Source organism: Suricata suricatta, chromosome 16 (genome assembly GCF_006229205.1).
Source record: "Suricata suricatta isolate VVHF042 chromosome 16, meerkat_22Aug2017_6uvM2_HiC, whole genome shotgun sequence".
In the NCBI taxonomy this organism is placed as follows: domain Eukaryota; kingdom Metazoa; phylum Chordata; class Mammalia; order Carnivora; family Herpestidae; genus Suricata; species Suricata suricatta.
Window position 1 is genome coordinate 23,159,437 of NC_043715.1, and position 15,487 is coordinate 23,174,923.

Below are 15,487 nucleotides of genomic sequence, written 5' to 3' on the forward strand. Positions count from 1 at the left end.
TCTGGAAAAGTGTGGAGAGTCCTCAAAAAACTATCCATAGAACTCCCTTATGACCCAGAAATAGCACTGCTAGGGATTTACCCAAAGGATACAGAAGTGCTGATGCATAGGAGCATATGTACCCCAATGTTCACAGCGGCACTTTCTACAATAGCCAAATCATGGAAAGAGCCTAAATATCCATCACCTGATGAGTGGATCAAGAAGATGTGGTATATATACACAATGGAGTATTACATGGCAATGAGAAAGAATGAAATATGGCCATTTGTAGGAAAGTGGATGGACCTCGAGGGTATCATGCTAAGCGAAATAAATCAGTGTAGAAGGACAGATACCATATGTTTGCACTCATACGTGTAACAGGAGAAACTTAACAGAAGGCCATAGGGAGGAGAAGGGGGAAAGAGAGTTGAGGAGCGTGAGGGACACAAATCATGAGAGACTATTGAATACTGAAAATGAACAGACTGAAGGGGGAGGGGGAGGGAAGGAAGGGGGTGATGGGCATGGAGGTGGGCACTTGTGGGGAGAGGCACTGGGTGTTATATGGAAACCAATTTGACAATAAACTCTTATAAATTAAAAAAAATATTCCCTCAGCTAATCAGTTCTTTCAGGAAATTTTAATTTGTTGCCTTTAGATCTTTAAATGTCCTGAGTATGAATACACACATGAGCAGGGAATAGTTCTTTTATGTGAGCAATAGGTTCATTTACATTTTTTTTGCTTTATTTCTATATGCTCTACTTTGCTTTCCCCTGGAACTAATTCTGCAGCCAATGTTTAGGTTAATCTTCATGATATCTACCTCGGAAATTTATCATGTTCCCTTCTTGCTTCCATTTGATTTGGGGATCTATCACAGTGTCATTTGTATCTTCTGACTCTTCTTTATATTCTCCTTGAAGCATAAACTATTGCTATGTGTGACATTCCCTCCGGATTCACCAGGAGTGTGGTCACGCGTACTCAGTAGCTTCCAAAGGAAGCACATGTAGCTTTTCTAAAAAACGCTACCTCTATCTATACCTACAACAGCCTTGTAGCTGGCAGGTGGACAGTGCCAGGACACAACTGCAGTCAATCCCAAACGAAAATTGGCACATAAATAACCCAGGCCCCATCTCCTAGATGGCGTAACAGTTTATCTGAAGTGCTGTCTGTGCCAAAAGAAATAATGTGCAAATAACACATGTCGTGTGAATTGTATTCCTCTGCCCCACTTTCCAATTCTCCCACAGGTTGTGCTTCCTGTAACCCCTTTCACAACAAACTGCACTCCAATACTTCTCTTACAGTCTGCTCCTTGGAGAACCGAACCCCAGGCAACTCTTCTTTCAACCATGGTGGGTTTTGTTTTGTTTTGTTTTTTCCCTACCATATTGGGTACATCACAGGTTTCCCCTCTAATTTGCTTAGTGTCATGATTACAAGAAGATCTTAGTTGTCTGTTCTTCCATCTGAGGATGATTCAGCCAGACTAAGGGGAACCTCTCCTGTGGTTGCTTCTTTACAGCACAGCTGGCTAGCCAGACATCTAAGTTTTGGGCCTCTCCCACCACTTGTGTATTTAGGTGAAATGCCACATCATGAAACTTGGGATCTGGCATCCTAAGCAAAACCTAAAAGAGCTAGTAGATGCACTCTACAATGCAAGGACTGAACTCTTGAGGGGATGCACTTGGACAAAGGAGAAATAGGGGGTGGGGAAGATTCTGACAGATAAATGTGTTGGAATCAAATATGAGATAATCAAAATAATTTTACATAGGCTTGAGAATGTTATTTGTAAGAGACCTACATCCCTGGCCTAAATTACTTAATAACTCAACCAAAAGGGGGGGAGGGATATTTGGCATCTATTATGTGCCTGTCACAATATGAGACATCAAAAAGATTATAAAAGAATCATGAGTCAGGGGGTTGGAATTTCATTGTAACTGACATTGGCCTAACTAAAGAAACACATTATTAAAGTATGTAGCTCCTAAGAGGGTACTACCTACAACTACAATTTTTAAAGGGATTAACTTTTTTATTGTGAAGAAAACCAAACATGGAAATGAGGAAAGAACAATATAAACCATCCAAAGACAACTTCTCCTAATACTCTGATATATGTCATATATTTCCAATAAATTATTTTTACTGTATTACATATAAAGATGCATTCTACTGTAGAAAAGAGAAAAATTCCCTTCTCCTTTAAGTTGGTGTAATAAATAAATGACATTGTAGGAGCCCAGGACAGGGTGCTCAAAATGGGCCACTTTGGCATGAGGATTATTTTGAGTTAAAAGCAACTGAAACCCAGCAGAGTCACGTAAGGCTCTTTGTCTTCCTCCCAAATGCCTAAAAAGAATTTAGGTAGAGGAGTTGGTCTAGGAAGGGAGCTATCATGAAAGACAACTCCATTGTAATATAAACTAGGTATGGTAGATATGGAGAGATCTTGAAAGTCTTATAATTTATAGCCCATTATTTCTGTGTCCCAGCAAACATGTGTTTACCAAACATTTAATATTTCACCTTCCTGTGAATTGCATCCCTTTCCTTTGAAGCCCCAGACCTCTACCACTTCTCCATAGTTCAGAATCACATATATACCTCATCTTACCAGTCTCTGGAATTTCATGTCTATGCATATTCCCTCTATCAATGAAATTATATTTATTCTTTTTAATCTGTATCATGTCAATTTGATTCTGAGTCCACCCAGAAGGATATTAAAGGAGACAGGAAATTTCCTCCTCAACAAGATAGATTAACCTGATAAAAACAAAATTTTAGTAACATTTAGTAAGACATCCTGGAAGATATCCAGGAAAGCTGAGAGACTCCATAAAACAGCGCAAGCCATCACCTTAAATACTATGTCTAGCCAAAGACAAAAGAAGATGTTGGGGGTATGGAGTGAGTTATGGGAGATTTCCAGGAAAAGCATAGTAAACAAGGGAATAGTTGTTACACAGATTTAAGTCCAGCCTTTTCCTGCTACAACTACAGAGATATGGTATTTCCCTTATATGTTTCCTACTGAAGGATAACTTCTATTTCCTTTTAGAATTTCTTTGCTGTCTGCAGTTTCTTAAAAATAACCAGCTTAAACTAATTCTTAAGTCAAAGAGGCCTATCTTAGAGTGGCAAAATTTGTTCCCCTTCACTGTAATTTCACATTTGCCTCTTTATCCTTATTCTTTTCTAATGTAATTAAGTCATCTTTGAAAACATGCTATTTAATATCTACATAGTATTCCCTCTATTGAATATGTATTAATTTGTTGAACTAATCAGACATTATTGGACATTTAAGATTGTTCCAAATTTTTCATTAATATAAAAAACTCTATAATAAACACCCTTGTAAAATACATAGATTTACATAGCTATGATTAGTTTTTCAGAAGAGTTATTCTTTCTTCAGAAGGTTGACTATGATAGTAATTTTTAATCTTGAATCACAAAAGCAATGCACCATAATAATGATATTAAGAAAACAGCAATCATTCTAACAGAGCTATTATTAATTTTGCATATTATCTTCTAGACTTTATGCTCTTTCACATAACTATGCTTCTGAGGAAAACTATTTTAACATGAGTTTTTCATTTAATATTTTCTCTTTTGTAGTTCCAGGGTGGCTAGAGGTACTGGATGATGATGATGATGAGGAGGAGGAGGAGGAGGAGGAGGAGGAGGAGGAGGAGGAGGAGGGGGAGGAGGAGAAGAAGAAGAATGTATGCATCCTAATCAGTCAAGTGTATGGGCCATGACTGACAATTGAAGGGGAGCATAATTTGCCACTCCAAAATACATCTATTTGGCATAAGGATTATCATGAGTTAGTTATTTTTAAGAAAATTCAAACACAAGAGAAACTCTGAAAATTGAGTAAAAGCCCTTATGTAAGAGACATTTACATGTATAAGGGAAATATCCATTTATAAGAATGTCTTCCTCACTATATCAGGAAGAGAAGGATGATACAAAAGCAGAAGACACTTTTTCAAAGTTTATTTATTTATTTGGAGAGCCATAGAAACAGCACGAGTGGGGTAGGGGCAGAGAGAGAGAATCCCAAAAAGCTCCGTGCTGTCAGCACAGACCGTGACAACAGGGCTCGAACTCACAAGCCATGAGATCATGACATGAGCCGAAATCAAGAGTCAGATACTTAACTGACTGAACCACCCAGGTGCCCCTAAATCAAAAGAAATTCTTATCAATGGAAAAGACAAGGTTTTAAACCTGCAAAACAATGATATATACTGTGCTTTTTCTGATAACCTCCCAAGATTGGCTTTCCTTACCTTCCACATGTTCTTTTGACTTCAGCTAGAGATGGTATTTAAGTTAGTGGCTTGAGCCACTTCTGGAATTTGTTCAGTTTTCCTGGGTATCTTCCATGTATACCAAAGGTATATGTGTTATATTGAGTTTTGTTTGATTGTTTATTCCCATTAATCTGCCTTTCTATTACTGAGAATTCTCAGCCAAGAACCTTGAATGGTAGAAGGAAAATTATTCTTTCTCCCCCATCCCCATACAACTATTCTTCTATAGTAAGGTATTTAAATTTCTTCTAATATTTAGTTATTATAAATAACCACTTCCTTCAAGGCTTTACAGGGTTAATCACTGGTTTACTGTTAAAAGATTCAATTATTTTTAAAAATCTAAGTTACACAAAGGTTAAGAAGTGGAAAGAGTTTTGCAACTGCTCACTCTTTAGCTGTTAGATTTGGTTTTTGTTGGCATCAAACTCAAATTCCTTTTAAAGACAGGTGACAGTGGCACTGTATTTCATCAACATGACCTGAGCAGGTTGATTTAACTTTATATTGGATATTGGACTAACATTGTCCAGGAAAATCATTTGTCCTTCTCAGTGGGGAGGGACACAGACCAGTGAATGCATTTATTTTTATCCTTTACCACACAATGGCATATCCCTGCTCAGCTGTTGACTCAGAAGTATTTGCTATGTGCACTGAGATAGCCAATAAAACAACCAAAGTCTGTTATTTATCTTGATTTAAAAGGGAGATGCTATTTCTAGGCTAGACTTGAAATGTCACTTTTGCTATAGTCTTTATCTTGCAAAGTCAAACCTTTTCCAAAGTGGTTATCAAATGACAAGAGAGTTGACTAAGGTTTACTGACCACTTGAATTTCTTGATATAGTTACACAATTTACATAAAATAACCTAATTCTAACACCAACCTCATGAGGTATGTGTCACCAACACCTTTTAATGAAAGACAAAGTTGTGTGTCTGATATTCTGTCAGACACACATCTAGTAGGCGCAAAATCAGAATTCAATTCCATTTTAATTACTCCAATAAATATTTAATATATAAAATGTTTTGGATATAATAAACATCCCTGTGGGTGAGAGCATAAAATAAAAAGGTGATTTTTGTTCTTTTTGATTTTTATAGTTGAAGCATCTCAAATAAGCACTACATTGTTGCTTATTTGAAAATTTGTAGTAAATGTGCTTCTCCAACATTTTCCCTAAATTGAATCCAGTATAACACCTAGGGAGAACTGATAATACCTTAAATTAAGAACACATAGCATTTCAGTTTTTCATCCACTTTGGATTTATTTTTGTGTATGGTATAAGAAACTGGTCTAAGTTCATTTTTCTGCATGTTGTTCTCCAGTTATTCCAGCACCATTTGCTAAGAAAACTGTCTTTTAATTCTTTTTCCATTGGATACTCTTTCCTGATTTGCTGTAGATGAGTTGGTCATATGTTTGTGGGTCCATTTCAGGTTCTCTATTCTGCTCCAATGATCTATGTGTCTGTTTTTGTGCCAGTACCATAGAAGTCTTGGTGATTATAGCTTTACAATACAACCTGAAGTCTGGAATTGTGATGCCTCCAGCACCGGTTTTCTTTTCCAACATTACTTTGGCTATTTGGGTTCTTTTCTGGTTCCACAGAAATTTTATCATTATTTGTTCCAGCTCTGTGAAGACTGCTGGTATTATTTTGATAGGGATTGCACTGAATGTGTAGATTGCTTTGGGTAGTACATGCATTTTAACAATATTTGTTCTTCTGATCCATGAGCATGAATGTGTTTCCACTTCTTTGTGTCTTCTTCAATTTCTTTCACCTGTTTTTCTACAGTTTACAGTTTACAGGTCTTTTAACTCTTTGGTTAGGTTTATTCCTAGCTATCTAATGGTTTTTGGTGCTACTGTGAAAGGGATTGATTCCTTGGTTTCTCTTTCTGCTGCTTTATTATTGGTGTATAGAAATGCAACCAATTTCTGTATGTTGATTTTATATTCTGTGACTTTGCTGAATTCAAAATGGATGAAGGAGTTAAATGTGAGATAGGAAACCATCAAGAACCTAGATGAGAAGACAGGCACCAACCTCCTTGACCTTGGCCACAGCAACTTCTTACTAGACATACTTCCAGAGGTGAGAGAAACAAAAGCAAAAGTGAACTATTGGGACCTCATCAAGATAAAAAACCTTCTGCACAAAGAAAGAAACAATTAACAAAACTAAAAGGCACTGACAGAATGGGAGAAGTTATTTGCAAATGGCACACTGGTTTAAGGGTTAGTATTCAAAATTTATAAAGAATTTATCAAACTCAACACCCAAAAAACAAATAATCCAGTGAAGAAATGGGAGGAAGACTGAATAGACACTTTTCCAAAGAAGACATCCAGATGGCTAACAGACACCTTAAAAGATGTTCAACATCACTCATCATGAGGGAAATATAAGTCAAAACCACAATGAAATACCACCTCACAGCTTTCAGAATGGCCAAATTAACAACTCACGAAGTAACCGATGTTGGTGAGGATGAATAAAAGGGGGAACACTCTTGCATTGTTTCTGAGAATGCAAACTGGTACAGTCACTCTGGAAAACAGTATGGAGGTTCCTCAAAAAATTAAAAATAGAAATATCCTATGTTGTAGCAATTGCACCACTAGATATTTATCCAAAGGATACAAAAATGCTAATTTGAAGGGGCAGAGGCACCCCAAAGTTTAGAGCAGCACTATTAACACATAATGGAATACTACTTAGTGGTCACAAAGAATGATATCTTGCCATTTGCAACAATGTGGATGGAATTAGAATATATTACGCTAAATCAAGTCAGTCAAAGAAAGAAAAGTATCACATGCCTTTACTGATGTAAGAAATTTAAGAAGGTAAGGAAAAATAAGATAAAAATAAAGAGTAAAGCAAACCATAAGAGACTCTTAAAAACTGTGGGTTGCTGGAAGGAAGGTGGGTGGGTGGGGAAGGGTTTACCTGGGGGATAGGCATTAAGGGGGACACTGTTTAGGACAAGCACTGGGTGTGTTATGTAAGTGATGAATTACTGGGTTCTCCTGAAACCAACACTATACTATATGTTAACTAACTTGAATTTAAATAAATTTTTAAAAAGAATTCATAGCATTTGCTGATCTTGAATATGAGACAGACACTATGTACGGACTGTACAAGGACATTTGCAATACAATGCCTGATCATTTAAAAGACAATTTAGTCTTGTTTTTCCAATAATTCAACTTAAATATATGTGAGTGGATATTCAGAGAAAGAAGCTCAAATGGAATGTAAGACTTCCTTAACACGTAGCTCAAAAATAATCCCTTTCATTCAACTACGTCTTAACCACAGGAGGTAAAGAAGCTTTATCCTTCATCTAAAAACTGCATTTCATTTTATTATAGATATTCTTTGTGACTGGAGACTACATCCTCATACTGAGAGTTTTTCAACTTTCATATATTTTATACTAAGTCACTGTTTACTGATGATGGCAGATGATGAGCCCAACGTTTGTCTCTTGATTCAGATCACATGGGGCTGTGGGGTAACTTTCAAATGTAGGATGACGGCAGAAATATTGTCCCAGATTACATGTTGCAAAAGCCAAGATAAAAATATCCCAATGAATGTATGGACATTGAGTTTATCTAAGTTAGATCAGAGAGGGCAGTCCACTGAAGATTGCTTTCAAATTTGTTTAAATGCACAAAGTGCATAAAGAAGGACACAAAGAAAAATGTAAGAGGTAAGCATCACTAGATAAACAAACATAAATCATTGCAACAAGTGAGGGTACCTTTAGTAAAGGGGAGGCAAAGGCTTTTGGAATCTCAGTACATTCCTTTAGAAGGCAGGGCAATAATTACACTATCTGAGTAAAAGGCATAATCTAATCTTTTAAATGTTTAGATTCTAAAACAGAATGTGTACAACATATTCTGAAGGACAGAGAACAGTGGTTCTGTACCCACAGAATAAAAAAGGCCTGAAGCAGCCCTCTTGGTATTAATTGTAACCTTGGGAATCAGTTCTCTTTGGAAATGCACATAACTGAATTCAGATAGTGCTGAAAATAAGAAATGGAATTTAAAATGAGGGTGTGTTATTCCTCTAACAAAACAAAGCAAACAAAAACAGAGGAGATTGGTCAAAACTTTGGACCAGCAAGGAAGTGTGACCATAATGGATAAGACCATTCTCAAGTCACAGGGTTGGGGATACCTACTGGGGGAAGGATAGTACTACTGGAAGTGATAAAAAATACTCAAGGTGCAGCATATATAATGTATCAATTCGTTTACAAATAGGAGATTTGAAGAGAGCCAATGTGATTGCTATCATTAGTTTGGGAGGTTACACTTGCTTTCAAATTGCTCTTACTTTGCTCCAACTATTTTTGGAACTTCCCTCTGAGACAACGTCCGTTACTTTTTACCTCAGATTTGTAGGACCCAGCTTGATCATCTATCACTTCAACAGACGTGGAACCCCATGGTTAGTCTTTATTTCCAAAAGTCATGTCTTCCCGCAGGAACTAAAACTCCTTCTCCCCAAACATTCAAAATAATAGACTTTAGTCTCTACAGTGAATTGGTCTTCATTTTGTCCTTCACACATAAAGCATTAGGTTGTTAAAATATAATGTAGGGTAGAAGATAAATGTTATCTTTTATCATTACTATAAGATTTTCAAATCCTGGATCCTTATAAGCAAACTTCTTGAAAGCAGAGGGAAATATTAATTTGAGAGCCTTTTACGCATTATGTACTATGCTACAGGATTCACTGAGATCATTTTTCCCTATCCCTACTGGCACAATTGCATTAAGTATTATCTACAGATTAAGTGGGAAAAACAATTTTAATAAAGTCACATAGCAATGGGTAACAGAGGATGTAATCCTTTTGTTTTTAAGTCCCACCTTCTCCTACATATTACATTGTCCTATGGTCTATTATCATTTACCTCTAGTACATTTTCAGTATAGTTTAGGCACTAACTTTTTGCTTACCATCATGTGGTAGGAAAAAGAGAAAAATATGTGAAATTTCCAGTTAGTCCTTTTTAAAAATTATTTTAAATTTTTAACATTTATTCATTTTTGAGAAAGAGAGACAGGTATGAGCAGGGGAGAGAGGGAGACACAGAATCTGAAACAGGCTCCAGGCTCTGAGCTATAAGCATAGAGCCCGACTTGGGGCTCAAACTCATGGACCGCAAGATCATGACCTGAGCGAGCTAAAGTCTTACACTTGACCGACTAAGCCACCCAGGCACCTTCCACAGTCAGTCTTAACTTCACCAAAACAGCTCTTTGGATGACAGTCATGGTAAATTCATTTCAAAAACTCCCAAAAGAAATTTCGTAGTTCTCAAAAAGAATTAAGTAACTTACTTTTAGTCTCCCCAGGATATTTAAAATATGCAAAATCCATTAGGTCTCTCTTGTTTTCCTGCTAGACCTATGAGTGCAAACATATGGTTTCTGTCCTTCTCTGCCTGGCTTACTTCACTCAGCATGACACCCTCAAGGTCCAGGGGGAGCAGAGGAGGGAGAGAGAGGGATGCAAAACTTGAGAGACTATTGAATGCTGAGAATGAACTGAGGGTTGAAGGGGAAGGGGAAGGGGGGAAAAGAGGTGGTGGTGATGGTGGAGGGCACTTAAGGGGAAGAGCACTGGGTGTTGTATGGAAAACAATTTGACAATAAAATATTATTGAAATAAAAAAATATGCAAAATCTGGTGTAGAAGAAAGTCAACAATCTGAAAATGTTCTTCTAATTCCAAGATACAGTATTAATTTTTAAATTAAAATTCATCCAGTAAAGGCTATTTTGCTGGAATCATTCCATGGCTTATCAGTAAACAAGCAATTCATTTGTGAAATTCATAGGATGTATGAATCCAAACATTGATCACTAAGCTTTCTGTGTGTGTGTGATGGATATGCACCTGTGTACATACATAAAAAATGAAATAAAACAAATGAATAAATAATAAGTGTCTTTTCACAAAATTCTACGAAAATAGGATACTCTAACTTCTCTGGCAATTGCCAGCCCTTAGTTATACAGTTTGGGTTGTAGGGTAGAGAGAAGAGTAGCAGAATTTGAGAAAAAACTAGTATTTCTTCATAAGAATGAAATAAAGAAAGAATTGAATACTAAGAAAATAAGGGAAGTGAAGCAAGAGGAGGGAAGATCAGTACCAAGAGGATTATTATAAAGTATTTATGTATTCAGTCTTTACATATTCCCCATATGCTGTTATTTCAAGAGGATTTACCATAAAAACCTATACTGTTCCCTAAATATAGTCAAATTCATATTCAACTTTGTTGCTACCCTGAGTTGATAGAGGACTTGAGGCAGGAGTAAAACTACTCATTTTAATTCAGGGTACAGGCTCTCTTTGGAAATTCTAACAAGAACCTATGGAATAATACCTTATCAAATATATAATTAACTTAGTCCATCTTTTATATTTATCAAAGATGCTAATACAATGATTTGTCTATAAACACAAAACATTTTCATGTTCTGTGACCCAAATCCACATTTGACAGTAACTCTTGGTTCAGTTCTATAAACCACGGTTTTTGTTTAAGACTGCATTGCAGATAATCAATATAATAGTACCTTGGTTTGGCAGTGACATAGATGAAATTTAGTAAAGAGTCATAAGATAATAATAGTTTTTAGTCAGACTGGTGGTTTTTTTTCCTTTAGTGAAGTTAGTTCACTGTCATTTTTATACTGATTAGCCAGACTGTCATCCTAATAGATCCTAAATGAACCAAACTCTATTGATCTCTCCATAAATTTATCAGAAGTCTCTATTATTGTATCATTGAGATGTCTAACAGTAAACATATGGATATTTATAAAGGGCACTCATTTATGAACATCAGATACATGAACTGTAACTCTTTCATATTCTTAGGGTTGTTAACATTAATACAAGGATTCCAGAGATCACGCAATTTCAAAAATGTGGAGCAACGCTCATGGAGCATTACATGAAACTGGTGATAGTTCGCTGAAGAATAATATTATAGAAAAACAATTTTTTCAATGTGTAAGTTAACAGAGGTGAAACATAGAAGTGACTTTCTGCACCTTTACTGACATTCTCAAGTTCTATTTATTAAGTGTGGTAAGAAAAACATCCTATAAAAATTAAACTAGAATAAAACACCTGCAATACAAAAAGTAAAGTCTTACCAATTATATAGGAAATTATATAATCTTAAATGATTATTGGTCAAACATGTATTTGGTATAAATTGTTTACTGCGTATGAAGTATCATATTAGACCCATGGAGTACAGAATGTGAGGCATTTCTGTAGCTCCTAAGATCTCAAAGGAGATATAAACATTAATAAATATTGTAATAACACATAGATGCTACAAGTACATGTACATGTCCATGTCACAATGATAATGTCAAGTGTATGGAGGGAGTGAGCAGATTATTTCACCTACTTTGGTGTGTCACTAGGTAGATGTGACACTTCAGTTTGTCTTGAAAATTTGTAAAATTTTTCCATTAGACCCTTCAGAGAGGTCTTTATGGGAAAAGAGAACATTTGCAAACACTATGATATGTTCTGTGTTTACATGTTAAGAAATATATAAATAGTTTTATATCCCTAAGGAAGACATGCATCAGGAGAATGTAAGGAGGACTGGAGCTTTAGAAGAGGTAAGTGGAGTCAGTTGTAGATGACCTATAAATGCTATTTTGTGATCTTGACTATTATCCTGCTGGAAACTTTTTTAAGCAGTAAGACTTTTTTAATCAGGCTCAGATTTATCTTGTGCATAATCCTAGAAATTCCCACCACAGCTCAGCTGCATCTGATCTCTTCATCAATAAACAATATCACTCTATTTATAAATCTGTTTGACACAAACTGTGCTCTATTTGGTATCATAGAAGAGATATATAACATTTGTGCTAAAAGCTGGGTAGCATCTCCTCACTTTGCCAGCTTCAGCACACTAGCAGCGGACAGCTCCATGTTCTCAGCCCAGCTTGCCCCTTTGTAGGACTCTCTCTCTGCCTTTGAGGAATTTCTACATCTGTTTTCTCTGAAGTCATGCAACCCTACCACCAGATGATGTTCAACTAATGGGGACAGGAGTCCTAGGAAATGCACTGAATCTTCATATACTTTGTAAGGACAATTTCAATGTTCATTTAACTTTCTTGAGTGAGGCCCCAGTAGGATTGAGCTACTCCAGAAGCCCACTGCAGTAACAGTTCAGTAATTTGCCCCCCTCCTTTTTTTTTTAGGTCTCTGTGTCACTTTCCTACCTTCTCATTTTGCATTCTTTAATTACCTCTGAATAAACTATGTCCAACTCCACATCTACTTTCTGCCTTCAGGGAGACTCAAACTAAGAAAAACACATGCTCTTTGAAGACAAGGACCATATTATGCTGCCCAATATATTGAATACATAGTAGCTTTAAAAACAACACAGTAGGGATAAATACTTGTTTGGTTATTAGAGTAGACACTGATAATAGGCTGCAGGGTCCAAATCTAGGATGAATCATATTCATTTTATAATAAACAATAAAATGCTTTTATATCCCAAGAAAAACGTTTGTGTATAAGTTCATGGAAGGTTGCTACTGAGGAGACAGTTTGTGCTTCTGCACTTAGTTTAGCATGCGGGCTGGGTATTACTATTCCCAGCACATTTAAATCTAACTCTTCTGTGAGAAACAAGTTACTTTAAAATGTTCTTGGAAGGTACTGATGTTAAAGCCTATATTAACTATAAAATTGTCCTATTCCAGTTGGTTATGGAAGTAGGTGCTCCCCAACATTGAGTGTTAAGCAGATTTTCCCCTAATTGTTCAGAGTATACTGAAGTGTGTGGGGTTATGGTACACTGATAGATATTGTGAATGATTCACTAGCGGAAAACACATTTTATGACAATTTCAAAATCCAATATAATCTTTACAGAGATTTAAAATTCATCAAGAAAGATGGTAGCACTATTAACATTAGAAACACTGTTTCCCTGACTAGCAGTTTTTCTACTCTTCCATCTTTAATTAAAACTAACACAATCATAGCTATATAGAAGGGGGAAAAAAGGAATATTTCTATGCTCCTTTAATGTTGCAATAATAACCATAGGAAATGAATTGATAAAAAGTAAACCACCATCACCTCCTTTTCTTTAATTACAAAATTATGGAATTTTCCACCTGCTTATTCTTGGGGGGAAAAAAAGGAATAACCTAATGGGTTATTTCCTTTGTATATATTGAAGAAGATGATGATACCAAGGAAAAATCATTTCTTAAAACCAAAGTATATTTTATTTGGAAGTGATTATAAGGAGGCCTGTACAAATAATTCTGAATATGATATGATTTTATTTTTCCAGATAAAATGTACAGGTGGAAGATGAGTGAAGCCTCTACATTGTGAGAAGTTAAGATTTGTAATAGAAAGGCCTTTAATTAATCTATGTTGCCATAGCAACTCAGTGTGCAGCCACAGATAGTGAAAATAAGTATGGCATTTACATTCGTGTTTCATAGTGGTGTGTGATAGTTATAAATACCCACATACATATACGTATTTGGTTGTTTGGGAGGTTATATATCCGTGTGTGTGTGTAATGGTAATTTTATTTTCTCTGAAACTTTTCTTAAAGTTTTGGTTTGCTGACACGACACTCAAGACAGAAATGGCTACGTCTTGGGCCTTGAAATTCATTTCAACATGATAATGATGATGACGACAAAAAAGGAGGAGGAGGAGGAGGGGATTTTGATTAACACCAGTGCCGCCAGCACCACTACCATCACTACAACTACTGCTATTACAACTTCTGCCACTCCTACTACAAGATTAAATAGATGGCTTGAATTCTTGGTTGCTTTATAAAATGTTTACATTTTAAACTTTAACATTTTTAAATATTAAATGGATTTTCATAAGCCAAGTGAGGTGCTCATACTATGAGAGATACATAGATGTCTCTGGAAACTAAATGTGACTGGAAACTATGAATTAAAATACCTCACTTCTCCTCTATTTTATTTTAGGCCCTAATCTGAGAGCTAACAGTAGGTAACATTGCATTATTAATTTTATGTTTTGCCCTTATTTTTGTAAGTTTACAATTGTTGTTTTTACACATAAACTTGATTTAAGTCTATAAATTGTGTAAATAGGGAACTCTATAATTCTGATAAACATAATAATTAGTGTCAATATAGCATGTGAAGCAGGACCATTTACTGACTGTGTGTGTATATGTGTGTGCATGTGTAAGATAATCTGATTTAAAAGTTTATGCTAATTTTATGACTAAAGAGCCAAAGTGATACCAACAGTTTGTCTTCTTAGTTCCATAGAAGTATCTCATTCATTTATTCAAGTAATTATTGACAATCTTCTATGTCCAAGTCACCATTCTAGAAGCAAATAATAAGTAAAATAAGATAGTTTGGAAGCTATAATATTGTAGGAGTTTTAATAGTAGTAACTGAAATAGTAAAATTACTTACTGGGATAAGTGTTATGAAGGAAAATGAATTGGTATAATATTGATTTATTTTACAAATCTTAGTGTCACAAACAGATCAGAGAGGGTAGACTGGTAAATCCAGGGAGTTAAAAAAGCCAGAAAGAATGTTAAGAAATTCAACAGGGAAATCAAGATGCTGAATAGTCTCTAAAACACAGCTTCAGTGTCAAGAGGCCAGGGGTGGGGATTTGGCAAATGGGAAGCAGAAGCCGTTACTCAGCTTCACTCAGTTATTGCCTGGACTGAATACCAGCCTAGTAATATGACAGCTTATGATTTTTCAAAAAAAATGTGAAAATGTAACATTTTCTGCCCTTTAATGATTGGGAACACATTATTATTTTTAATCACAGTATAAGCCAACACTTTGTGAGTCATTTAAGAAAACGTATCTCTGTGGCCTAAGTAATGGAGCCAAAGAAAAGTTATAGTAGGAAGAAAGGAGGATGGAGCCCGAGTTCTTCAGACTGGAAAGAGAGAAGTATTCCCTGAGAATAAGGTTTTGTATCTGTGTGGTTGCAGGACTGCAGACTCATGATGGGCAGGGCTGGGTGGTACTGGTGCTGCATAAACGGGTATGCAA

The 15,487-nt window shown here is 35.9% G+C and overlaps 1 long non-coding RNA gene across 3 annotated transcripts in view; it reads left to right on the plus strand.

The window, feature by feature from the left end:
• The window catches only part of LOC115281194, a 40,056-nt gene extending 25,349 nt beyond the window's left edge, over positions 1-14,707 (plus strand). For all 3 annotated transcript variants that reach the window (XR_003904152.1, XR_003904151.1, XR_003904153.1), the window contains 2 exons: positions 11,280-11,414; positions 14,026-14,707. This is a non-coding gene — a long non-coding RNA (uncharacterized LOC115281194). The remainder of the gene's footprint in view (positions 1-11,279; positions 11,415-14,025) is intronic.
• Positions 14,708-15,487: the final 780 nt, after the last annotated feature.